At 42.0% G+C, this 26249-nt stretch overlaps 1 long non-coding RNA gene across 2 annotated transcripts in view; it reads right to left on the reverse strand.

The window, feature by feature from the left end:
- LOC114816015 overlaps positions 1-25818 on the reverse strand; it is a 39707-nt gene extending 13889 nt beyond the window's left edge. For both annotated transcript variants that reach the window (XR_003763783.2, XR_003763784.2), the window contains exons 1-4: positions 25553-25818; positions 16879-16930; positions 10597-10693; positions 6422-6489 (exon numbers count right to left, since the gene is read on the reverse strand). This is a non-coding gene — a long non-coding RNA (uncharacterized LOC114816015). The remainder of the gene's footprint in view (positions 1-6421; positions 6490-10596; positions 10694-16878; positions 16931-25552) is intronic.
- Between the last annotated feature and the right edge of the window lie 431 nt (positions 25819-26249).

Raw genomic sequence — 26249 nt, forward strand, 5'->3', positions numbered from 1 at the left:
AGGTCAGACACAGGCCCCATCCCAAATGGGCCTCATGGTCTTATTCCCATTTCACAGCCTGCTGGCTGAAGTCCCAGCTCCAGTGACAAAGCAGTCAGAAAATTTTACTCCTCAGGCGGGACACACACTACCAAAAAGATCATCCATTCTCCCAGAGTCTCCTGGGGATTACAATAGGAGAAAAGGCTCAAATGGTCATGAGCATTACTGTATTAGTCCTTCATAAAATAAATGTAGTCTGAAATGGAAGTCAGCATGGCAGCATCCACAGTAATTCTATCTTGTGATTTCCCACTTAAAGTTTATAGGTCTAGTCTATAGGGAAATTCAGCTAAAATCCCCATTAAATAATAAAAAAAAGAGAGACACTACTGAAAATAAATACTAGTGTTTGGATCACGAGGAGAATTTCAATGCAGGTGAATTTCATTAAGCACTATGAGCTTTCCAACTGGACTGGGGGTACTTCTATTGTTTGGAATTCTGTCCAAGCAGGAGATCTGTAAAAGAGTTTCCATTTAATCTAGAAGCATAATATGCTGGGGTGGGATGTTGGGAGGCAATCTTTTGGAGCCAATGGGTTTCTGGTTATTGAATGCCAACACCACGGTAGCCTTTTTATTGACTCTTACATTAGATAAGGGCAGAGCATAATGAAAACAAAATTTAAAGCACTCAGATCATAAATCTAAGAAAAGGATGTGGATTTTCTTCTTCTTAGTTTGCTCATTGCCCTAAAAATTTGAAAAGTACGAAGATTTTTTAAAAAGCCATAGGTACTTGCAAATGCTGGGGAATCTACATTGGGAAAGGAATGTTAGAAAGAAATGACTTTATTGGGACTATTCGCTGGATTTTTCAAAAAATATAAATTTCTACAGGGAGAAAATAATCCTAAAATAAGCCTGCTTCACAATTAGAAATCATGATTCCTACATCTCCTGATGTATTTACTTAATGAATGTCTCTGGCAAAGGCTTCTTTTCATTATAGGTAGGAGAGGAACTCCTCTCTGCATTATTTCTGGACTCAGTTCTTATTTTAGGAATAAAAACCCAATGGATATGTGTGGGGGAAACCATTTTGCATGACCAGATAGCTCTCTTTTGGACTAGAGCCCAGGAAGGTGGGACTTTAAAGGTGGGGAAGTAGAATAGCCTAGTGGAAAGAGCACAGGTTTGGGAGGCAGAGGACCTGGGTTCAAATCCTGACTCTGCCCCTCATCTGTTGTGTGACCATGGACAAGGTAGGTAACTTCTCTATGACTTAGTTCCCTCATCTGCAAAACTGGAATTCAGTACTTGTTCTCCATCCCATTTAGACTGTGAGCTCCATGTGTGTTCTGATTATACTGTATTGATCCCAGCGCTTAGTACAATGCTTGGCATATAGTAGGAGCTTAACAAATACCACAATTATTATCATTATTATTATTATTCACATAAACAAACTATGCTAAGAAGAATCTTATGACATTTTGTCTGAGAGTGGGATGAGCAAATGTAGACATCCTTGTTTATAATATAATGATGATGATTGTGATGATTATGATGATAATGACAATGATGATTGTGATGATTATGATGATTGAGGTATTTACTAAACACCATGTGCCAACCACTGTATTAAATGCTATGATCGGTGTTCCAACACAGTCCCTGCCCCGCATGGGGCTTGAGGTCTAAGGGGGAGGAAGAACAGGCATTTAATCCCCATTTCATAGTTGGAGACACTGAGCCATGGAGAAGTCAAATGACTTGCCCATTTGTGACATTTTAATCCTGGCTCTGCCACACGTCTGCTGTATGACCTTGGGCAAGTCACTTAACTTCTCTGGGTCTCAGTTCCCTCATCTGTAAAATGAGGGATTAAGACTGTGAGCCCATGTGGGACAGGGATTGTGTCCCACCTGATTAATTTGTATCTACACCAGTGCTTAGAACAACGCTTGAAACATAGGAAGCACTTAACAAGTACCATTATTATTAGTAGTAGTGGTGGTAATAATAATCCTTATTTTACAGATGAGGGAACTGAAGCACAGAGAAGTGAGGTGACTTGTCCGAGGCCGCACAGCAAACAAGTGGCAGAGCTGGGAACAAGTGGCCGAGCCGGGATTAGAACCCGTGTCCTCTGACTCCCAGGTCCATGTTCTATCCACTACAACATGCTGCTTCTCTAAGAGTCACTGCTTGAATCAAGTATCACTGATTGATTAATTGTAAGGCACTGGGCCTACGATGGTATTTTTTATTAAGCAATTATGTCCCAAGAACTTTGATAGATGGAAGATAATCCTATCTGACACACTTCCTATTCTACATAGAGCTCACGATCCAAGGGGGAAGTAGAACAGGAATTTCATTTCCATTTTACAGATGAGGAAATTAAGGCAGAAGAAGTTAAATGATTTGCTCAAGGTCACTTGGGAAGCAAGCGGCAGAGCCGGGACTAATTTGAACCTGGATTTCCATAGTTCCAGTATCTTTTCCTTTGCAATGGACCACACTGCTACATTGTATAAGTTTTGCTTTTAAGAGTAGTCAATGTTACTGTCTTTGCCTCACTAACATGTAAGAATAATAATGATAAATAATAATACTTGTGGTATTTGTTAAGCACTTACTATGAGCAAGCACTGTACTACTAAAGGAGAAACAAGATAACCAGATTGTACACTCTGTGTCCCACAGTCTAAGTAAAAGGGAAAACGTGTTCAACCCTCAGTTTCCTCCCTTGATTGAGACTGTTTTCCAACTTATTAAACCATTTCCCACATTTTCTCTTCTTGCCACAACCTTCAAAAATGAAAGCAAACCTAATTTACACATTCACAGATGGGATTAAAGTAGAAAATTATTCATAGAGAACCAGACTTGACAATTTCATTTATTGCTTGCATCTATTTTTTATTGAAAATCCAAGACTGTGAAAGATCCAGTCTCCCTGGGTTTGACTGTACTACCATCAAGATTTGACTGAAATCTTTTCCCCAAATTGCCAATAATCAAAAATAACACTTTGTAAAAGAGCATCCATCTGGTTATGACTACCTCTTTCCTTCTCTGTGGCACTATAATTTATTGGTGAAAAAGCTGGCCATGGAAATATTCCCCAGACTTCCTGATAGAAGTGTTAGACGGGAAGGAGCCAAAGGACTTATCAAATCTATTCACTAGCTTGTGATGATAGGCTCTGGACCATGACAGCAGGATCATTCCACAATGAGTTTGGAAGGTGTATAACCTCAGCTTATCACCAGATTTTGCAATGGGCAGATCCAGGCTATGGTAGAGTGGCAACCATGGATTGATGATGATGATGCTGGTATTTGTTAAGCACTTACTGTGGTGAGCAAGAATGACTCCATCTTGTAATGCAGAAGCCACTTTCTAAGAGACTATTCCTTGACCCCATGAGCAGCAGGGACAAAGGAGGAATTGGAGGAGAAACTGAATTAATTTGCTAAAAAGGTTCGAGGAGGGCTTGAAGGCTGAAAAGATATGATTTGTTTTGCAGAGGGGTTTGAGGAGGGTCTAAATTGCTCCACTGGTCATGGGAAAGACTGTTGGATGGGTTTAAGCCTGGAGAGTTGGGGGACAGCGGGCAAGCATGGGGAGAGAAGTTGCCATCCTCCCTGACTCCTTGAACTCCTCCGGCATAGGATTATTTTCACAAAAAACCTGGGGAAAACTAGTGGTGTTTTAGTTTCACTTTTGGAACTTGACACTGAGCACCTGTTTAAAATTCAGGGGACAATCCCCAGGGAAGGACTCATAAATTGAAGGCCTTAATTTAGAGGGCGTCAAATCCCTGGTGGAGGGCTCGTAGGTTGAGTGCCTGAAACTAATGGGGGAGCAATCCTTGGTGATGGACTCATGACATTTACTATGTTCCAGGCACTGTAGTAAGCCGTGGAGTAGATACAAGCTAATCAGTTTGGACACTGTCCCTGGCCCACATGGGGCTCACATTCTTAATCCCCATTTACAAATGAGGCAACTGAGGCCCAAAGAAGTGAAGAGACTTGCCCATGGTTACCCAGCAAAGCGGTGGAGCCTGGGAAACCAGAAGGACCTGGGTTCTAATCCTGGCTTCGCCACTTGTCTGCAGACTGGCTTGATTCTGCAGAACCTGACTGCTGGCCAGATTTTCCTCATTCCCCATCTCTTGTCCCTTGTTCTTGGAGATCTCTCTCGTCTCACTCTATCTCAGCCATAGCTAATGGAACTCCCTCATTGACTTCCTGGGAAATTGTGTAGGTTGAAGCAGTCCAAAACTGATAGTCGTGTCTGAGATTGGAGTGGGATTACGGAGGTTCATACAGTTACTGCTTGCCTCCCTAACTTGCTTGGGGGTGTTGCATGAGAGCCAGGAATATTTCCTGATACCCACTCAGCTGCCAGATATGTAGAGGACAATTGTGCATCATCTTGGGATAACTCTTTGTATACTTGCAGACAATAATTAAGTAACCCAGCCTTTTCTTATCACAGCCAAATAATCCAAACTTTAACAACCTTTTATTGAGTCTGTTTTTCAAATTATTATTTGTCTTTGGTCGACTCTGAATACTGTCTGGTTCTTTAAAAAGAGCAGCCTAGTTGTACTCGGTGTTTTATAGATGCCTGACTAAGTATAGACCTAACTATAATAATAATAATAATAATGTTGGTATTTAAGTGCATACTATGTGCAGAGCACTGTTCTAAGCGCTGGGGTAGATACAGGGTAATCAGTTTATCCCACACGAGGCTCACAGTCTTAATCCCCATTTTACAGATGAGGTAACTGAGGCACAGAGAAGTTCAGTGACTTGCCCACAGTCACACAGCTGACAAGCAGCGGAGCGGGATTCGAACCCATGACCTATGACTCCCAAGCCCAGGCTCTTTCCACTCAGCCACGCTGCTTCTCTATAATGTGTTCCCTTAATGTTTTAATCCCATTAATGCCACCATTCTCCAGAAGCTCTTTCAGTAACACCACTCCATAGACAAAATAGAATGACTGCAGTCCACCTCAGATGATGGATTCTCCAGAATTCTGACATCTATTTCTAATAATGATAATAATAATAATGATGGTATTTCTAAGCCCTTACTATTTTCCAGGCACTCTACTAAGCTCTAGGGTGGACACAAGCAAATTGAGTTGTCCCATGTGAGGCTCACAGTCTCAATCCTAATCCCTATTTTACAGATGAGGTAATTGAGCCCAGAGAAGTGAAGTGGCTTGCCCAAGGTCACACAGCAGACAAGTGGTGGGGCCAGGATTAGAACCCGTGACCTTCTGACTCCCAGGCCCATGCTCTGTATCCCACACCATGCTGCTTCTCTGTAATGCCTTTCCTTGGTCCACAACATCCCATATTATATTTAAGTAGATTGTTTTTCTCCAAACAAGCTTGATTTTGCACATAAAGAATATTGTATTGTATCTCATCCTTCTGATTTTTCTCAAATTAATGGGCCACTGAAATTGTAGTCCTATCCTTCAGACTCTAGCCACTCTCACATCTTTAGAGGATTTGTATGAATGCAAATGAAACATAAATCATCAAAGCCATACATATCTAGAAGAATTAAATTAAAATTACCCTCAGGTGACCCTCCCAAAGAGTATTTTAGATGCCAAGGCTTAACTCAAGGTTGTGTCCATTAGTAAGACAGCTCCAGTAATATTTCATACTACCAGACAAAACACAATTCTAGTCTTTGTATCTTTTTTTTCCAGGTGAAATACAAGTGTTACTTATTTTTACTCTTTCATTCACTTTTACTATTTCTGCTGCTGTGAGCTTTTTTCAGATCCAGTGAGCATACCTGTACCTCAAGGCAAGCACATTCTACTGATTTATATCGTTGTGCTACTATTTTCTATATTGTCCTCTTCTTTATTATAGCAACTGCCATGGTGGATTGTGTAGGCATCTTCATTTAGTCCTCTCCTGATGCCCTGATCATTATCTCAAGAAGCCTCTACTAATTTAGGATTTATCAGTGGATACCAATAGCCTTTCCTTCAGATTACCTGGCTCCTGCATGCATTAATTCCCGAAGATGTGGTGTCCATTACCCTATTAAAAAAGAAATCCTTCAGGATTTCTCTGCAATCTCCCCTAGCCTTATTTAATATAAACAAGTCCTATGCTGGCAGCAAATTATGCAGTTTTTCAGAAGTCTGACTACAGGCAGATCAATTCTTCAAAGTTAGTTGCAGCCTAAGTGGTTTCCCAGTAAGATTCCTGTATGCACAATGCATTGTTCTGTAAGTGGGTGGGGAAGGCATTTGACAATAAATTCATGGTACCAACAGAAAAACAAACAAAAAAACCTCATTACCCTTAGCATACACACAAGCGTGGCTTAGTGGAAAGAGATCAGAACTAGAAGTCAGAACAGTTGGGTTTGAGTCTTACCTTCATCAGTGATTTTCTCTGCAATCTTGGACTGGCTACTTAACTTCTCAGGGTCTCAGTTTTCTCGTCTGTAAAATGGAGGGTAAGTGTGAGAATCCAGAGAGGAATTTAGGTTCTCCTTGGAATGCATTTGGACTGCTTCACTAAATGCTTCCAAGCTCAAATGTATCTCTGTCATCCTACATAAGGATTAACAAAAGGCATGGCCACAAAATGCCATTGAGATAAATAGGTCCAGTGATTAATGGTGATTAAGCTGCACCCACAAACAGGCAGGATTAACCAAGAAGATTTCATTCTGAAGAGAAATAGATAAAAAGCAAACTAATATTTATATAAAGACACCTCCAAATAGATCATGGACTCCTTCATTCCTGGCTTCCCTTCCCATTAGCTTAATCTACTAGAACCAGCTGTGTTGACGCTTCTCCCTCACCCAGAATCAGGAGAGGAGAGAGGCAGAGCACCAATTTTCACCTTTATCAAAATCAGTCAGAGGGTTGGCTCTACCCAGGATCACTCCCCTTTGATTCCTGAGAAATGCAATACTTACAGTGCTTGATGCTTAGTAGAGTACATAGTAAATGCTCAATAAATACCTTTGATTAACTGTCAATTGATTGATTTTTCATTTCTGCCTCATTCAACCCACATATGCAATCCATCACTAAATCCTGTCAGTTCGACTTTCACAACACCGCTGAAATCCACTGGATTCTTCCCTCTCCTTGCCCCCCACCCCGGATAATTCAGCTATAGCCCCAGGGTTCCCCTAGTCACTGGTTTTTTTCACACTGAACAGCCTAAGGTCAATTCAACCATCTCCTCTGGGTATCATCGGATCCTGTGGTTATTGCTGTCATTAATTTGCCACCCTTCTCTCCTCTTCCTCACCGCCCCATCCCTGTCCTCCTGTCCCTGTCCCTTGCCAAACTCTCCCCGCGCCGGCCCCCATCAACTCACCCCCATCCAAACCCTCCCCACCCCTCGCGCTGTCCCCCCCACACACCCCTCTCCATAGCAGCTGCCAAGTGTGGCCTGTGGAAGCCCTGCTCCATCACGGAGAAGCTCGCCTTCGTCCTTGACATATTCCTGTCTCAGTCACTCCTCCTCTTTGCTATTGCTGAAACCTGGCTCTCCCCAGATGACACCATCTCCTCTGCTGCTTTCGCCAGAGGGGAAGAGTTCGCCATGGGGAACTCTTCTTCTCCCACCCACCTCCAGACACACTGGCACCCTAATGCTGCTTTTGCACCATCCAATCACCTCCTTCATGACATCGCTAAAATCCGCTCTTTCCTCTCCATCCAAACCACTACCATGTTAGTACAATCATTCATCCTATCCTACCTAGATTACTGCATCAACCTCCTTGCTGAACTCCCAACCTCCTGCTTCTCCCCACTCTGGTCCATACTTCATTCCACTGCTTGGATCATCTTTCTATAAAAATTCCTCCTCAAAAATCACCAGTGGTTGCCTATCCACCTCTGTAGCAAACAAAATCTCCTCACCAGTGGCTTTAAAGCACTCCGTAACCTTGCCCCTCCTACCTCACCTCGCTTCTCTCCTTCTACAACCCAGCCCACACACTTCATTCCTCTAGTGCTAACCTTTTCACTAAGCCTCAGTCTCTCCAATCTCTCAGGCAATCTCTGGCCCATGTCCTGCCTCTGGCCTAGAACGCCCTCCCTCCTCAAATCTGACAGACAGTTATTCTCCCCCTCTTCAAAGTCTTATCGAAGCCACATCTCCTCTAAGCCATTTTTCTTTATCTCCCACTCCCTTCTAAGTCACCCTGACTTGCTCCCTTAGCTCTCCCTCACTTCCTCCAGGTCTACAGAAGCAGCGTGGCTCAGTGGAAAGAGCATGGGCTTTGGAGTCAGAGGTCATGGGTTCGAATCCTGGCTCGGCCGCTTGTCAGCTGTGTGACTTTGGGCAGGTCACTTAACTTCTCTGTGCCTCAGTTACCTCATCTGTAAAATGGGGATTAAGACTGTGAGCCCCACGTGGGACAACCCGATTCCCCTGTGTCTACCCCAGCGCTTAGAACAGTGCTCGGCACATAGTAAGCGCTTAACAAATGCCAACATTATTATTATTATTACAGCATTTATGTATATATCTGTAATTTTATTTATTTGTATTGATGTCTGTCTCTCCCTCTCTAGACTGTTTGCTCATTGTGGGCAGCTACTGTTTATGGTTTATTGTTGTGTGGTACTTACTGGGTGCAGAGAACTCTGCTAAGCACTTTTTTGTGGTATTTGTTAAGTGCTTACTATGTGCCAGGCACTCTATTAAGCACTGGGGCAGATACAAGACAATCAGGTTGGACAACATCCACGTCCCACATGTGGCTCACTAGTAGGTTTACGACTTGAAAATCTTGTTTCCTGGTCCCACAGCATATTTACTTTTGTCTCCTAGATTGACCCATTGATACTGATGCTTTTCCAGGGAATAGTATTGATTTTATATTGACAAATGTAGAGTGTGGAAGGCTACATGAAGTACCTGGTTAGATCTTGTGGTAATAAAATCTGACAGAAAAAAATGGGTAATTGGAACTCAGAGAATTAAAATGGAAAATGATTGCTTTCCCAGTTAACATTTTTCTTGTAACCTCAGGAGGATTGCCAATATGAATGAAATCACCAGTCACTGACCCTCTTGCCTTGTCTTATGCTGCTGAGTCGTCTCCGATCTACAGAGACTCTATGGACACATCTTTCCCAGAATGCCCCACTCTCCATCTGCAATTGTTCTGGCAGTGGATCCATAGAGTTTTCTTGGTAGATATACAGAAGTGGTTTACCACTGCCTTCTTCTGTGCAGTAAACTTGAGTCTCCACCCTCTCAACTCTCTCCCGTGCTACTGCTGCCCAGCGCAGGTGAGTTTTGACTTGTAACAGATTGCCTTCCACTCCCTAGCTACTGCCCAAGCTAGGAATGAAATGGGTAAGCCTCTGCTCCTTCCCTTAGCCGAGACTGGTAGAGTACTTGAAACTCTCTGGCTGCAATCCTGAGAGGGGCACTGACCCTCACCTGGAGTCGATTTTTCATATTCATACAGGAGTTTTGTCACCAGACTGGAGAGCAATAGCTTTAATTCTTACTAACCGCAAATGTCTATGAGAGCCTCTGCAAATTTGGGAAAGGGAAAGGTTGTCAGTGTGCCAGGTGATTACCTGGAACTTCTCCTTGGGGTTCAGAGATGTTAAAATTAAAGCAAGAGCAGAGACTTCAGGAGAGGCTGGCTGGAACATCCCAGCATGCCACAGCTGATAAGGAATCACCTTGTTTAACCTGTTCTGGATCCCTGACAAAAAGCCAATTCTGCTTGGGAATCCCTTGGGACACCTGACAATAAAAGATGGTGCACAAGCCAAGTGATATATTTTCCTGTCTTATTAGTATTATTAGAAAGTCAGTTGCCACACGAACATGTCTTCATTTTTTAAGCAAATATAATAATAATAACATTGGTATTTGTTAAGCGCTTACTATGTGCAGAGCACTGTTCTAAGCGCTGGGATAGATACAGGGTAATCAGTTTGTCCCACGAGAGGCTCACAGTCTTAATCCCCATTTTACAGATGAGGTATCTGAGGAACAGAGAAGTTAAGTGATTTGCCCACAGTCACACAGCTGACAAGTGGCAGGGCCAGGATTCGAACCCATCACCTCTGACTCCGAAGTCTGTGCTCTTTCCACTGAGCCACGCTGCTTCTCTAATCCAAATTAGATTTGAATCCAAACCCCTGATAAAGAGTATTGTAACAGGTTGTGTTTTCCTTCCAAGCTTTGCTATGTAATGCAGGTTTGGAATGCAAACTAAGATGTGAAAAGCTGTTCTGACAGTTGGGAATCAATTACATATGTTTTCCACTGTACATTAATTCATTCATCCAATTGTATTAACTGAGCACTTCTGTGTGGAAAGCACTGTACTAAGCACTTGGGAGAGTACAGTACAACAACAAAGAGAAATATTCCTTCCCACAAAGTGTTCACAGTCTAAAGGGGGAGACAGAGATTAATATAAATAAATAGATAAATAAATTAATAAATCTCTCTCTCTGTCTGTATATATAGAGATATATGCAGATATATCGAGATATATACATATATATCGGCATATATACAGATAACAGAGAAGTTGAATGACTCACCCATGGTTAAACGGGAGGCTAACAGCACAGGTTGGACTCAAACCCGGGTTCTCCAGCTTCTAGATTGGCACCCTGTTGCTTCGCCTCACAGCTTTCCCTAAAAATAAAAATAAATCAATGCATCTTTTCAATGGTAGCTGTCCTGATAAAGGGTGGATTTGTTGGGTTGATTTCAGGGTGTTACTATAGTATTATTGTTGTTGTCGTTGCTAAGCTCTTACTTTGTGTTAAGCACTGTTCTAAGTACTGGGGTAGTTACAAGTTTATTAGATTGGACCCTGTCCCTGTTTCCATTTTACAATTGAGGGGACAGAGGCATAAAGAATTTAAGTGATTTCCCCAAGATGACACAGCAAACATTTGGCAGAGCCAGGATTAGAACCTAAGTCTTCTGGCTCCCATTCATTCATTCAATCATATTTATTGAGTGCTTACTGTGTGCAGAGCTCTATACTAAGCACTTGGAAAGTACAATTTGGCAATAGATAGAGAGAATCCTGACCCAACAACAGGCTCACAGTCTAGAAGGGGGAGACAGATGACATAACAAAACAAGTAGACAGGCATCAGTAGCATCAAAATAAACAGGCCTATGTTCTTTCCACTAGACCTTTCTTTGGGTTTTTTCTTTTCTTTTTTCCTCAGAATTAAAATGTGGTACAAATTGATTACCTTCAAGCATTATTATTTATGCCTTTGGAACAGAAATCCCTATTTTTTTGCCTATTTTGTTGTTATTTTTACCATGGTCGAGGTTTAAACCTGTTCTAATTATGTTTAAATCAATAAACTCCAGGACTCTTTTTGGATAATGATGGGTGCTGTGCTCTCTCTCTCTCTCTCTCTCTCTCTCTCTTTCCCTCCCTCCCTCATGACAATAGGTGGCACACTGATTTTTGTACTACAAATCAAGAACACAATCACTCACCCAAATCAATAGGACCATAATGGTTGGATGGGAAAAAATAATAATAAAATATCTATGCAGAGGATTCCAACTTTAAAAGACACCATCTCCTTGCAACACAAGGTTTCACTTGAGGTCCCTAAGCCCTCATACTGAACACTTAGTCCCTCAATCAACTTCCCAAATCCCCTCACTTTCCACACACAACTGGCCACTCACACTCCCCTCTTCACACCTGCAATTTCTCCTCCTTCCTGCTCATCTCCACCAACCAAACTCCCCTCATAACCACCATGCTCACCATCCTTCCCATACACACACTCTCTGGGGAGGTTGGACCAGCAGAAGAAATCTCTCTTCTGAACAATTCCGGATCCTCCCGCAGTTCCCTGGCAAAACTGCCATACTTTTTTATAGTTCTATGAAGTACTGGAGGAATTTCAATGAAATCTATGCATTCTCTGAACAAAAAGATAGCCTGGGTTGATTTGGTTGTGCCCCCACCAGAAAAACAGAATGGTGTTCCTCAAAAATCTGTTTGGATATTGAATGCTGTGTTTTCCCATTGACTTATATGTTATAAATTTGGATACATTCCATAACCTCTGGAAAAATACAGTGAAATTCCATTGCATGCTATCTACTGCAGCGATAAATAACACTAAGATATTTTCTCTCATTTAAAGGAATTTGAAGAATAATGGCCCAATGTCGAATGAATGAAGGGTTTAGAATGTCATTATGAGTTGTTGTAGGAGGCTGAATAAAGAGATGCTTGTACTGTTGGCTGTATTGGTGTTTTTTAATTTCAGTGAAGAATTGATCCAACTTAGATTTAACGACAGCCTTCTTTTCTTCACCAAGCACCTTCGTAACAGGCTAACTCCTCCTGAGCCTACTTTAACCCCTTCAATTCACTCACTATGTCTCCATTTTGACTCTCATGACTTTGACCGCTGGCTCATGTCTTTCTTACTGCCTGGAACATCTTCCCCCTTTAAATCTGCCAGACCAGAGCTATCCTCATCGTCTAAATTCTTCTGAAATAACATTTCATTCATTCAATCGTATTAAGCGCTTTCTGTACACAGAGCACTGCATTGAGCGCTGGGGAAAACACAGTACAACTCTGAACAGTGACAATCCCTGTCCACAAGGAACTCACAAGCTAGAGGTGGGGGAGACAGATATCATTACAAATAAATAAAATTACATATACGTACTTACGTTCTGTGGGGCAGGGGGCAGGGAGCCAAAAGGAGCATGTCAGGATGATGCAGAGGGGAGCAGGAGATGAAGAAAAGTGGAGCTTTGTCTGGAAGACCTAAGTGTTGGGAAAAGTTATCTGCCAACTGGGAAGAGAGAGGAGCTCCAGGCAGGAAGGAGGGTGTGAGCAAGAGGTCGATGACAAGAGAGACGGGCATGAAACCCAGTGGGGTTGGTATGAGATGAGTCAAATGAGCAGCCAGGGTTATAGTGGAACAGAAGTAAGGATTAGCAGAGGGGAGGGAGCTGACGGTGACTTAAAGTTGACAGTCTGGACTTTCTAAATGCAAAGATGGATGATCAACGACAGGTCAGGGAGGATCTCACTTCCTGGGCAAAGGGGAGAGGGGAGGAGATGAGGAAGTGAACGCTCCCCTCCTTTCAGCACACTTTCGGTCCTATTCCTCACTTTGGGACCCTCAGTTGTCCTGGGCCTATAGGAGACCTAGCTACCTATTGGCAGCTCTGACCATGAAGTTTCATGCTGTTTTTATGAGAGTATGATCATGCCTAATGGTTGGCAGGGAGCAAAGATGTCATGCATTTAGACTTCTCCCAGACTCACACGCACACTTAGTTATCCTTGAATTTCTATTTGCGTAATATAGGAATATTGATTTCAGAGAGGAAAAGCTGGACAGCACACCCGAAGACAAGACAGTGGTTAGTGGGTGGTTTGATAGCGTGTGGGCTGTCCAGGCTGGTAGGACGTGCAGATTTGGGGACAGGGGCTGGGATAAAAGGCCTGGGCCACAGAGCAAGAGAGGAAAAGGACCTGAAGAGAAATGCTTTAAGGAATAGAAGCAGAGAGGAGGAGCTATGAGGCTGCAGGTTCCCAGTAACTGCGGCAGCAGAGGGAAAGGTCAGAATCATCCAGGGCAAAAAGCCAGGAGAAACATAGCCAACAGAGTTAAAGGACAGTGGGAAGAGAAGGAAGGAGACATGAGAAAGAAGGGATATTCTCATGTCGTGATTTCTAAGGCAATTCAGTGCTGAAAAAATATACAATAAAATATCATGAGGCATTTCCACACCCTCAGCTTGACATCAGGAAATACATGAAGCATGTGGTATCCAGGATTTTGAAATGTTTCCCTCAAGGAGAGACATTTTAGTGAGGCAGGACAAAATTAAGGTTGAATCTAACTACATTCCCAACTGGGGGTTAAACCGTAAGCCCGGTGTGGGCAGGGATAGTCTCTATGGCTGAATTGTACTTTCCAAGCGCTTAGTACAGTGCTCTACACAAAGTAAGCACTCAATAAATATGACTGACTGAATGAATGAATGACTACCCCATTAGATTAGTTGGCATCTACCCCATTCACACTATTGTCATGCCCTATATACTATGTCTTGATCATCATGGACACTGACCCAGATTGCCCTAAAAGTTCTGACTTTAATTTATACTGTGTTCTAAGACTTTTGTGGCAGAGAAATAGTCACAGGGCCGTATCTAATCATGAAAATGGTTGATGTCCCACATTTTGGCTACAAATTACAGCTCGGAGGAGTACTTGCATCTGGTTAATTGCTGTGCACTTTTACCACACTTCAGAGAGGGGAGCAAAAATGAGGAGAGAGGAGTGCAAAAGTAGGATGCTGTAATCACACCTTCTCCTGACGTAATAATAATAATGGTATTTCTTTAGGGCTTACTATGTGTCAAGCATTGTTCTAAGCACTGGAGTAGATACATGCTATTCAGGTTGTCCCACGTGGGGCTCACAGGCTTAATCCCCATTTTACAGATGGGATATCTGAGGCACAGAGAAGTTAAGTGACCTGCCCAAAGTCACACAGATGACAAGTAGCGGAGCAGGGATTAGAACCCATGACCTCTGGCTCCCAAACCCATGCTCTTTCGTTTAGGCCCCACTACTTCTCTACAATACAATCAGATGAGTCACAGTCCCCATCACAGTTATTATTATTATTACTCTTAAGTGCCATCGAGTCATTTCTGATTGGTAGCGACTCCATGGATATGCTTTCTCCAGAGCGTTCTGTCCTCGGCCATAATCCACAACCTTTCTAACAGTTCTTCTGTTATCGTTATTATGGTCTCTATCTATCTAGCAGCCGTTCTGCCTCTCCCACATTTTCCCTGACTTTTCCTAGCATTAGAGTCTTCTCCAGAGAATCAGACCTCCTGGTTATGTGCCCAAAATATGCTAATCTAAGTCGAGTCATTTGGCCTTCCAAAGACCACTTTGCCTTAATTTGCTCCAAAATCCATTTGTTTGTTTTTTGGACAGTCCAAGGTATTCGCAAAAGCCAGGGATCGACTTACTGATTTCCATGAATCAAATGACTTTTTTATTGCCAACATTTTCTTTAACCAACCTAAGTGATGACTGTAGACATGGACTTCACCAGATGGACTATATGTCATTTGTAGAAAGAGATGGAGGAGTTCTATTTTGGCAGCAAAAACATGACTGGAGCTGATTGTGGAGCAGATCGTGAGCCCAATCACGGTAAATGTTCGATAAATACGATTGCATGAATGAATCAATGAGTGAATCCCATGGGGAGCTCACAGTCTAAGTAGGAGGGGTAACAGGAATTTATTCCCCATTTTACAGATGAGGGAACAGATGCACAGAGAAGTTATGTAACTTGCCCAAGATTACGCAACAGGTAAGTCATGACGTGGAGATTTAAAAACACATCTTCTGAATCTCAGAGCTGTGCTCTTTCCACTAAGCCATGCTGATCATCAAAGAAGCAGATCTCTGAGAGATGCTACGAATGGTACTTGGGAGACATTGACTGTGCCAATATACATCTCAAAAGTTGGCAATATTCATACATCCACACTGAGAAGTTTAATTTAGATAATTAAAAGATAATCAACAGGAAAGGGAGACAGCTAACAGAAAATTCCAAGTCTATTGGCTTGCTTAAGATTTTTCCATAAAAATTATAAGCTTATCTATGTATTAGAAGATATTACTTATGTGGTGGCTTTAACCAGAGGACAAAACAGAGTGATTTCCAAGAGACATATCTCCTCTTCCCACCTTCCCAGACACACCAGCCCCAGGCACCAAGTGAAGAGAGGAGAAACGGAGCAAATAGCCCATCTCATGGCCTAGTGGAAAAGGCTGTGGCCTGGAAGCCAGAAGGACTTGGGTTCTAATCCCTGCTCTGCCACTAGTCTGCTATGTGACTTTGGGCAAGTCACATCCCTTCTCTGTACCTCGGTTACTTTGCCTGTAAAATGGAGATTTAGACTGTGAGCCCCATGTGGGTCACGGGCTGTGTCCAACTTGATTAGCTTGTATCTACCCCAGTGCTTAGAAGGGTGCCTGGAACTTAGTAAGTGCTCAACAAATACATTATTAAAAAAGAAGAAAACAAGATCCCTCTTCCTAAAATATCTGCAGATGAAGTAAATGCAGAAAAATGTCTGCTGGGAAATGTAGTACCTGAAGAAAGCTTTGCTACCTACAGTATGTAATTTCCCTTTGCCTTCTGGGAAATGTAGTCACTTTAGAGAGGATTCCATAATCCTCTTCCCCTAAGCCTCTAGTTTTGCTTCCAAAAAAAAGGTTTGCTTGCTTGCCAAACAACCCAGCCAGCCACTGGGAAGATTTAGCTCTCATCAAACTTCAGAGGAGGCTAGGCTCAGTGCTCAGAGGTAACCTGACCTCAGCTCTTGAACTCACAGAAGAGATTTAAGATGAGTGGATGTATTTCTCAGGATAAAATATATTAACAATCAATGATATTTATTAAGTGCTTACTATGTGTACAGCATTGTACTAAACACTTGGGAGATTACAATACAGAAGAGATGGAAGACACATTCCCTGCCCACGATGACTTGGGGTTTTTGAACAACCTGTTGCTCCCCAGATCTGCTAGAAGGAATTAGACCGATCCTGGGAAGAGAGATGAGCAGGTCATAGCCCTCGGGGTCAGCGGACCTGCTGTGTGCCCTTGGAAGTGACACTAACCCTCTCTGTGTCCCTGTGTTCTCATCTGTAAAATGGGGATTAAACACGTTAACCCTCCCTCTTAAACTGCGAGTCCAATGTGTCTGTTATGACTGTATCGATTCTACCACAGTGCTAGACAGACAGTAAATGCTTAAATACCTTTATCGTTATTCTTAATATCTGGAGATCCAGTGTCTCTATAGGCAGAAATCTGGAAGAAAGGAAGGAGAGAGATATTGTGCTATGTTAATTTAATCCTAAAACTCTAAGAATTATTCAGTGACCATAAAGATGATGGTGATAATGACAAAAAGGATGATGAAGATGGAAATTAATTCCAAGATCAGGGTGAGGATCTACCATTGAGGATCATGGAAAAGCAAAGTAACTTTTTTATTTCCCACTGTGGCAGGTGGTAGAAGATGACTGATTCTTCAGCTAAAATTGGTGCTCCACAAGAAATCCTAAAGAGAGACTCCAGTGGTTGGAATACAAATGGCTAGAGATGTTACTTGAATCCAATTTTCATGTGTTATGCTTCTGTAGTAAATGCAAATATGCTTTACATAAAAATGAATCTTTTCAGGAAAAAAAATATGTTTTCTTCTCTTTTTCTTTCAGTTGCCTACAGACACCACAGTAGGACCCAAAGATTGTTAAATGTTTCAAAATGAAACCTGGATTAATTTCTTCTCATCTAATATGAAGAAAGGGATTTTAAAATAACAAGAGTAAAAAGTTTTTTAACATTTCTAATCACTAAATTAGATAACTGAATTAATTAATTTTAATATTTAGATGCAAAACCCCAGGTTCCCTCAGAGACTAGGGATTTTTTTTCCCCAAATTTATTCTGGCATTTGTTAATTGCTTACTATGTGTTTAGCACTGTGCTAAGAGCTGGGAAAGATACAATCAGTGGACAGGGAAAGAGTCTACCAAATCTGCTGTATTGTACTCTTCCAAGAGTATAGTACAGAGCAAGCAATGGTATTTATTGAGCAATTACTATGTGCAGAACACTGTACTAAGTGCTTTGGGAGAGTCCAATATAGCGGAGTTGACAGAGACGTTCCCTGCCCACAACAAGTTTACATTCTAGTTATACATTGATATGAGAGAATAATTTATAATATAGAATTCATTCTGGGCTAACAGTTTGCTCCCAAAATGCTGAAATTTACCATTGATGTGTCCTCTGGGAAAAGGACAGTACTGTAAGAATCTTGGGATATCTCCTATCAATTACCAGAATTAGCCCCCCTAATTTGTCATCCAGGCATTTTGAAGAGTTCCAAACAGTAAATTCAAACTTTGGGGAGGAAATCAGCCTGGCTGTGCATTTGGAAAATATCCAATAGACATCACTCTCATTAAACTCACATCCCACTATGGATATTATAGCAAGATGCACAAACAAGCATCTTCAGTCATAATGACCACAAGATACACTGGCAGGAGGAGATAAAAGTTATGGCCCACTGTAGAGTTTATGAAAGAACTTTAATGAAAGTTAAGCAGTAATTTATCCTTTTTAATCTTTCCCACTGACAAATTTAATCTCTGCTTCTTCAATTGCCATTAGCCTTTTGAGATACAAACCGTTCTAGGCCTTTAAAAATGCATTATCTTTTCAGTTTGGGGAAAACTACCTTAGTTCTCTATTATCCACCACTGGGCTGGAATGGAAGTAAAGGTGGTTCTAATGTTTCCACAAAGCACCCACCCTTCTGTTTTCTTAATTAGCTCAATTTACTTATCAGTTGGCTCCTTCCAAGGAATCTAATCTCTCATGTAAGAATCATGATTTTGCAGTCAAAAAGGAGAAAAAGTATACAGTTTTGTTCCCTCAGATCATTTTCATTTCTTTCACATTTATTTTCCCCTTTAATCTTTTTATGTGAAAAATCAAAAACCTAATTAAATAGGGAAACTGACTTTTTCAGTTAAAAATAAAGACCTTTTATAGAAAGGAACTAGTCATAGCAATATTTCTCCAAGATAAAGACGTTCCAAGCTAGTTCTCTAAAGTCTTGGGGAGAATAAATACTGTTGGGAATATTTTGTCCATACAATGACCAAGTAGTTTATATTTAAAGCTGGACGTAAAGCTAGAGATAGACTTCAGAAATCTAAGTATTCACTACACAAGCATGAGCTTTATGTATTAACCGTATGATTCCTGAGATCTTGCTCTGTGAATGAAATGAGGATCTAAAGTGACGTGATGCAGTCACATCCAATTTTAAGTAGGAGATATCACCAAAGTGATGTCAGGATTTGCTAAAATTCAGCTGTGGGACTTGTGAGTTGAGCTTCTAGGCAAGTTCCAAACTCTGATTCTTTTGGGGAGAGACCTTTTAGCCTCTTAACACTTCTAAACACCAAATTAGATAACTGATTTAAATTTAATTTTTAAGATATGAAGATGAAAAACCCCAGGTTACTTTTGAGAATGGGGATTTTTTTCCAGATTCATATAAATCAATCAATAAGTTGTATTTTTTTGAGAGCTTACTGTGTGTAGAGCACTGTATTAAGCTCTTGGAAGAGTAAAATCCTGCAAGTTGGTAGACTCATTCCCTGTCCACTGATTGTATCCTACCCAGCTGTTAGCATAATGCTAAACACATAGTAAGCAATTAACAAATGCCAGAATTATTGACAGTGAGCTCTACATAAAGATGAGCGTGAATGTAGGGGAAGCCATATAAGTACGTGACAAGTTCCAGAAAAGCTAAACCTCAGTTACCTCTTCTGTAAAAAGAGGATTAAGACTGAGTGCCCCATAGCACATGGGCTATGTCCAACCTGATTATTTTAGATCTACTCCACTGCTTAATACAGTGTCTGGCACGCAGTAAGCGCTTAACGAACACCTTATTTTTTTAAAAAAGCCAACTGTGGTGGGATCTAAGGTTTCTGTCTTTTTGTTCTTTGTTGAATTGTTCAAGAAAATCAACCCTCTGACTTCTCACCATCAAGAGCGTGTCAATCTTTCTGTTGCTGTTGGGAACATAACCATCAGGTCCATCACTGTTTATTTCAAGCTAGAGAAGGCAGCATGGCAAAAGGAAATACATCTAAAGGAAAACCGTAAATTTAAATCTCAGACTCTACAGGATGTTTGACAGGAAGAATAGAATTGAATACTTTTCCCATGTACTGGGGAATAACATATCCAAGAGGAAAAGGCTTATCATATGCTAATCTACACAAGTGAATTCATGTATCAAACAATAGTACCTACTCATTGCAGAGCACTGTACTAAACAATTCAAAAAATATAACAGAATTAGTAGATGCAATTTCTGCTCTCTAGAAACAACATCTAGTGGAGAAGACAGACTCTAAAATAAATTACAGATAGGAGGGAGGGGTTAATGTGATCATTTCACCTCTATCAGATATTCTCAAATGCTTAGTAAAGTGTTTTGCACCCAGGAAGCACTCCTGATTGATTTATTGATTAATCATTCAGTCAATGGTATTTATTGGACACTGTGTGCAGAGCACTGTCCTAAGCAGAGACACAACAATACAACAGAGGTGGTAAACACGTTGCCCACCCACAGTGAATTTACAGTCTAATGCAGATTTTATGCTGCCATTCTGGGCACAACTAGAAAGATCTGGATGACTAGGCTACCCCTGCAAATCGCTGGAATATACAGTAATAGCTGAAATTCCCATGTCTCCAAGGCTCCACACTGGAACCATCTAAATCTGTCTTACTCTACACCTTATTCCCATCTCTGGCTCAAAAAAAAAAATTACAGTAGTTGTTAAGCGCTTACTATGTGCCAAACACTGTTCTAAGTGCTAGGCAGTTACAAGGTAATCAGGTTGTTCCACGTGAGGCACACCATCTTAATCCCCATTTTACAGATGAGGGAATTGAGGCACAGAGAAGGTAAGTGGCTTGTTCAAGGTCACACAGCAGACAAGTGGCAGAAGCGGGATTAGAACCCACGACCTCTGACTCCCAAGCCCACACTGCTTCTCCTGCTCAACGCCTCCCGGCTCCTGGCTCCACCTCCCCTAATCCTTCACCAACCCACTGAAGTCATGTCGTCTTTAGAGTCGGAGGGACTTATCACCCCAACAAGGATGTTAAGACAATGTGTCGATTTCACTCTTCATACCAACATTACACCTTCTCTGAAAAGAAAGCAAAGTTGAAAAACTGAAAGTACAATCAATCAGTCGGTTAATGGTATTTTTGAGTGCTTATTATGTGCAGAGCATTGTACTAAACATTTGGGAAAGTAAACATGGTCCCTACCCACCGAGAGCTTACTGTTTTTAGCGGATGACAGTTGTTAAAATAAACTACAGAGAACGGAAATTGCAGCGTATAAGGGTATTCAATAGTATTTATTGAGCGCTTCCTATGTGCAGAACACTGTACTAAGCGCCTATGTACTTAAGTGCCGTGGGGCTGGGGATCGAGGGTTCTTAAAGGGTACAGACCCAAAGGCACAGATGATGCAGAAGGTAGGGTGAACAGGATAAGAAAATGAGAGGCTATTCATTTATTTGTGTACTTTTGTAAGGGAATGTGTTAAGTGCTTACTATGTGCTCCGAACTAAGCGCAGGGGTAGATACAAGTTACTCAGGTTGGAAGTAGTATGATTGAATGAATGACTAATGGAATGAAAGATTGATTCAGTGAATGAATAAGTGGAATGGACATGGAAAACGGGCTAAGGAGAGGTTGGGGGAAGGTGGAGGGGGGATTGTGCAATCGCATTTCAAAGAAGCAAATATGGCGGAGGAAATTATTATTCCTTGACTTATGGAGAACCATTTCAGCAGAACGCTTTTTAGCAACATTCTTTTTGAAGTAGATTTAAAACCATTTGGCAGATTGCTTCTATTTTGCAGTTTTCAAGACACCCTCTTCCATTTGGCTTCAAAACAAGGCGTTTATCTTTGGGGTTCACATTTCAAAGAAGTTTTTAGCCATTCTGCTGCTGTTTGGTTCTACACTGGAGTCTTTAGATCTACACAGTGGCATTCAAAATATTAGCAAAGTCACTGCATCAGTAACTGCGATATTTGTTAAGTACTAACTCTATGCCAAGCACTGTACTCATCAGGTAGGGCACAGTTTCTGTTTCACATGGGGCTCGTAAGTCTAAGGGGGAGGAAGAATAGGTATGGAGTCTCCATTTTACAGATGAGGAAACTGAGACACAAAGAAGTTAAGTGACTTGCCCAAGGACACACAGTAGACTAGTAGCAAAACCAGGATTTAAAACCCAGGTCCTCAGACTCCTAGGTCAATGCGCTTGTCATTAGGCTACACTGTTTCTCACAAAGTTAACCAAGTAAAATAATGTACTGCAAATTAGTCAACGGGCATGGATTTCTCTAAGTACTGAGGCAAGTAAAGTCATTAAGAGCCTCAACTGATGCAAGCGTTTACAACCCAAATTGTATATAATGAGTGTCTAGGGATGCCTTGTTTTATAATCATTTTTAAATTGACCAGATTTCTACCCTAGGAGTGTTTGCTAGAGCTCAGAGGAGACCCAAACCAAGAATTGGGAAAGGGGGTATCCACACTGAAGCATAAGAAATTCTTGGATGCCAGTATGAATTATTTTAAATGTCAATACAGCACAATCAAGCCATTAAAGTTAGTATGGCATCTTTAAATGATTGAGAACAAGCAACTAGTGTGGTATTTACTAAGTGGTTACTGTGTGCAGAGCACTGTACTAAATGCTTGGGAGCCAAGATGAGCTCTAACTCTGAATTTATTCAGCCATATGTGCCGAGCACTCTTCTAAGCACTGGGGGAGATACAAGGTAATTAGGTTGTCCCACGTGGGGCTCACAGTTTTAATCCCCATTTCCCAGATGAGATAACTGCGGCACAGAGAAGTTGTGACTTGCCCAAAGTCACACAGCTGATAAGTCACACTGCTGATAAGTGGCGGAGTCGGGATTAGAACCCACAATCTCTGACTCCCAAATCCGTGCTCTTTCCACTGAGCCACGCTGCTTCTCATAGCCCTAGCCACATGATCACAGGCTCCAGATACAGATGCTGAGATTCAACACTGACAGGTTAAGGGAAAGTTAAGAGGAGGCCTAATTAGCTTCTCCCCTCCTGGTAGGCTTTTAGATTTTCATATTTCCTAGATTTTCATCTTCAAGAAAGAGAAAGAGTTAACATTACTGGGTTAACTCACTCCTCCCCATTAATGACAAGTTTGGTAACAGAGAATTTAAGGCCGAATTCTGCTACCTAGCCCTTTCGCACACTGATAGGCCAAGTGGAAAATCGAATCAGAAAACCTAGCAGGCCTTCGGGAGATTGACAAAGGTTGATATCGATGGGGCATTAAGCTACCAAACTAATAGTTTACCAAATAAACTACAAGGGTGAGGCTAGTGTCTAACCTGAACTTACTACAGAAGGCTCATCCCACTATCGGAGGAGTTTCACTGATGTGACCATGACCAACAAAAAATAGTTAACCTTAAATGAAAAGATTGAAAGAGAATCAATACAACCCATTTTGCTACCACCCACGAGGACGCCAAGAAGTGAAATCCATTTCCCAGCATAAACATACATATATAACTGACTGCTTAACATTATTAGAAATAATAACAATATTAATATTTGTTAAGGCTTACTATGTGGCAAGCCCGGTACAGTATGCTAGGATAGATATCAGATAAATCAGGTAATCAGTGACAAAGTGTTTGGATTAATCAGTTAATTAATCAGCATTATTTATCAACAGTTTTCTGGATGCAGAGCACTTTAGTAGGCACTTGGAAAAGTACAACCGAGTTGGTAGACACGTTCCTTGCCCAGTGCTGCCTGAATTTTAGTAGTAAGTGCTCAGTATAGACCATTATTTGATTAATCGATCACTGGCAACAAGCTCTGAGCATCAGTCAACAGCACTGAATCTAAGAAGAATGCAAGTGCGAGACTCTGAGAGAGGAGAGATGGAAACATGAATGAGGTAGGTGGGAGGTGGGAGGGCTCTCTTCTTTTCATTCTCACAGGATTCGTACTCATAGCTGCAGGTTTCCTCAGGAAATCTGAAGCAGGGTCAAGACTCCATTTCCTTAAATCACTTTATTATTACAATTATCATTACAATTATTATATTTATTAAGTGCTTACTAGGTGCCCAAATCCCTCTCAGGGTCGCCCCTGGAAAGTTCCCAGTACTCTACTAGTCTCAACTATGGGAGGGAGAGTCAAGCAGAGGCCTATCCGTTCCATTCCTAGCGAGGGCAGTGGCTAGTAAGTGGAAGGCCATCTGCTACAAGTCAAAGCTCACCTGTGCTTGGGCAGCAGCAGCTTGGGAGAGAGTCAAGGGCAGAGACTCAAGTTTACTGCGCAGAAGGAGGCAGTGGTAAACCACGTCCATATTTTTACCGAGAAAACTCTCTGGATACGCTACCAGAACGATTGCAAATGGAGGTGGGGCGTTCTGGGAGAGATGCATCTCTAGCGTCGCCCTGGGTCGGAGACGACTTGACAGCATGACAAGACAGATGTGCCAAGATGATACAAGATTGTCTTCTGAGCGATTCCCTGTGTCAGAATAACTCAGCTTGATTGTGTTCTGGGGGAAATTAATTTGAGAATCCAACTTCAAACTTCAACAAGGTCACTGAACTATTCTTGTCAATTTTCAATATGCCATCTGGCATGCTCTACTTTCCATTTTCACCCTACATTATGGGACCTCTGGCACAATGAAAGAAGGTAGCAATTTCTCTTTTTCAGAGACAAGGAAGGGGAAGAGACGAAGAGCAGGGGAAGAGTGAGATGAGTACAGTGCCTAGGATATAGTACACCCTTAACAAATATTTGTTAATGAGGTGTACATCCCCTTTGATTCTATTCATTGTGATTATGTTGCCTTGTTTTTGTCCGTCTGTCTCCGCCGATTAGACTGTAAGCCCATCACTGGGCAGGGATTGTCTCTATCTGTTGCTGAATTGTACATTCCAAGTGCTTAGTACAGTGTTCTGCACATAGAAAGCGCTCAATAAATACTATTGAATGAATGAAATATCATCATCATCTCAAGTGGTCTGTCTTCAAAAGTGGCGCTACTGATAGATCCTAACAAGTAAATCGTAAGTTTTTTGAAGGCAGGGATCGTGCTTCATTATTTTAGAATATTCTTCCAAGTGCTTCAGTAAGTGATCAATAGATACCTCTGATGATTGACTGAATGGTACTGAAAAGACCAACGGGTGACCAACACGACATTCTGCACTAGATGCATGTAATAATAATAATAACGATGATATTTGCTAAGCGTTCACTATGTACCAGGCACCATACTGAGTGACACGGTGGATATGAGCAAATCGAGTTGGATATCGTCCCTGTCCTATGTGGAGCTCGCAGTTTCATTCTCCATTTTAACGATGAGGTAACTGAGGCCCAGAGAAGGGAAGTGACTTGCCCAATGTCACACAGAAGACTAGTGGCGCTTACTGTGTGCAGAGCACTGTACTTAGCACTTGCGTTAGTACAACAATAAACAGTGACATTCCCTGCCCACAAAGAGCTTACCACAAAATTATTCTTAATCTCTCTTCCAAAAGTTCAAAGGAACTTCCATAGCTCTACTAATATAAATTCATACGTTGCCCCCTTCGCAATGCGGAAACGAGGCGGTTTCCCAAATGTCCAAGGGGCTCAGCCTCGCAACGCTTCCTCAAAAAGGGAGTTATTTGTATCTGAAGAGGAGTTTCAACAGCCCTGAAACACTTCCTCAGAAGGGAGATATTTGTATTTGGAGAGGAATTTCAAAATCTACCTTCCCGGGCACTTACCTTCGCCCACTTGAACCAGAAGGCCGGCACGGTGGACCTGGAAATTAGGCATCCCGGCAGCTCAGCCCACGGCCCAGCTTCCAAACTTCGCCTTTAGAGTCCCTCAGGAACACCCCAGCAGTCAGGAGACAGGCCTACGCTGCTCCCGTAAACTTACGGTGTCTGAGGTCCCTTGGAGCCAGGCTGGTTCTCTAGAGAGTCGAGGTTGACCTTAGCTTCCCCGATAGCCTGACGTGACTTGCTTAACTTTAGAAAGGCCGCCAGTTGAGGGCCATGCCCAACTGTCCCTTAGGAGTCCTGAAATGGAGTTGCTTAACCGCCTGCCAGAACCGTTAAACGTTCTTTTCCGGCCGTTTCTGAGTTCCTCAAAAATGGGAGGGGCTTCCTCAGAAGCCAACCAATTAAAAGCTACCATGACTCTTGGCTCTCAACGATCCTCTCCCCCACGAGGGTTTAATCGGGCCATCCCAGCTCCTACAGAAACCCCGGGATCCCAGAACCGCATCCCCTGGGCCTCTTTGCGGTTGAGGTTGAACCGGGGCCTTCACGAGTCTCCCGGAAAGCAATATGTTGACAGAACCCCCAGTGACATGTTAGACGTATCTTGTGGTTCTCTCTCACATACAAAGCAAGTATAAAATAATACTAGAATTTCTCAAGCACTTACTCAATGCCAAGCACTGGGGAAGATACAGAA

This window comes from Ornithorhynchus anatinus, chromosome 13 (assembly GCF_004115215.2).
Source record: "Ornithorhynchus anatinus isolate Pmale09 chromosome 13, mOrnAna1.pri.v4, whole genome shotgun sequence".
Taxonomy (NCBI): domain Eukaryota; kingdom Metazoa; phylum Chordata; class Mammalia; order Monotremata; family Ornithorhynchidae; genus Ornithorhynchus; species Ornithorhynchus anatinus.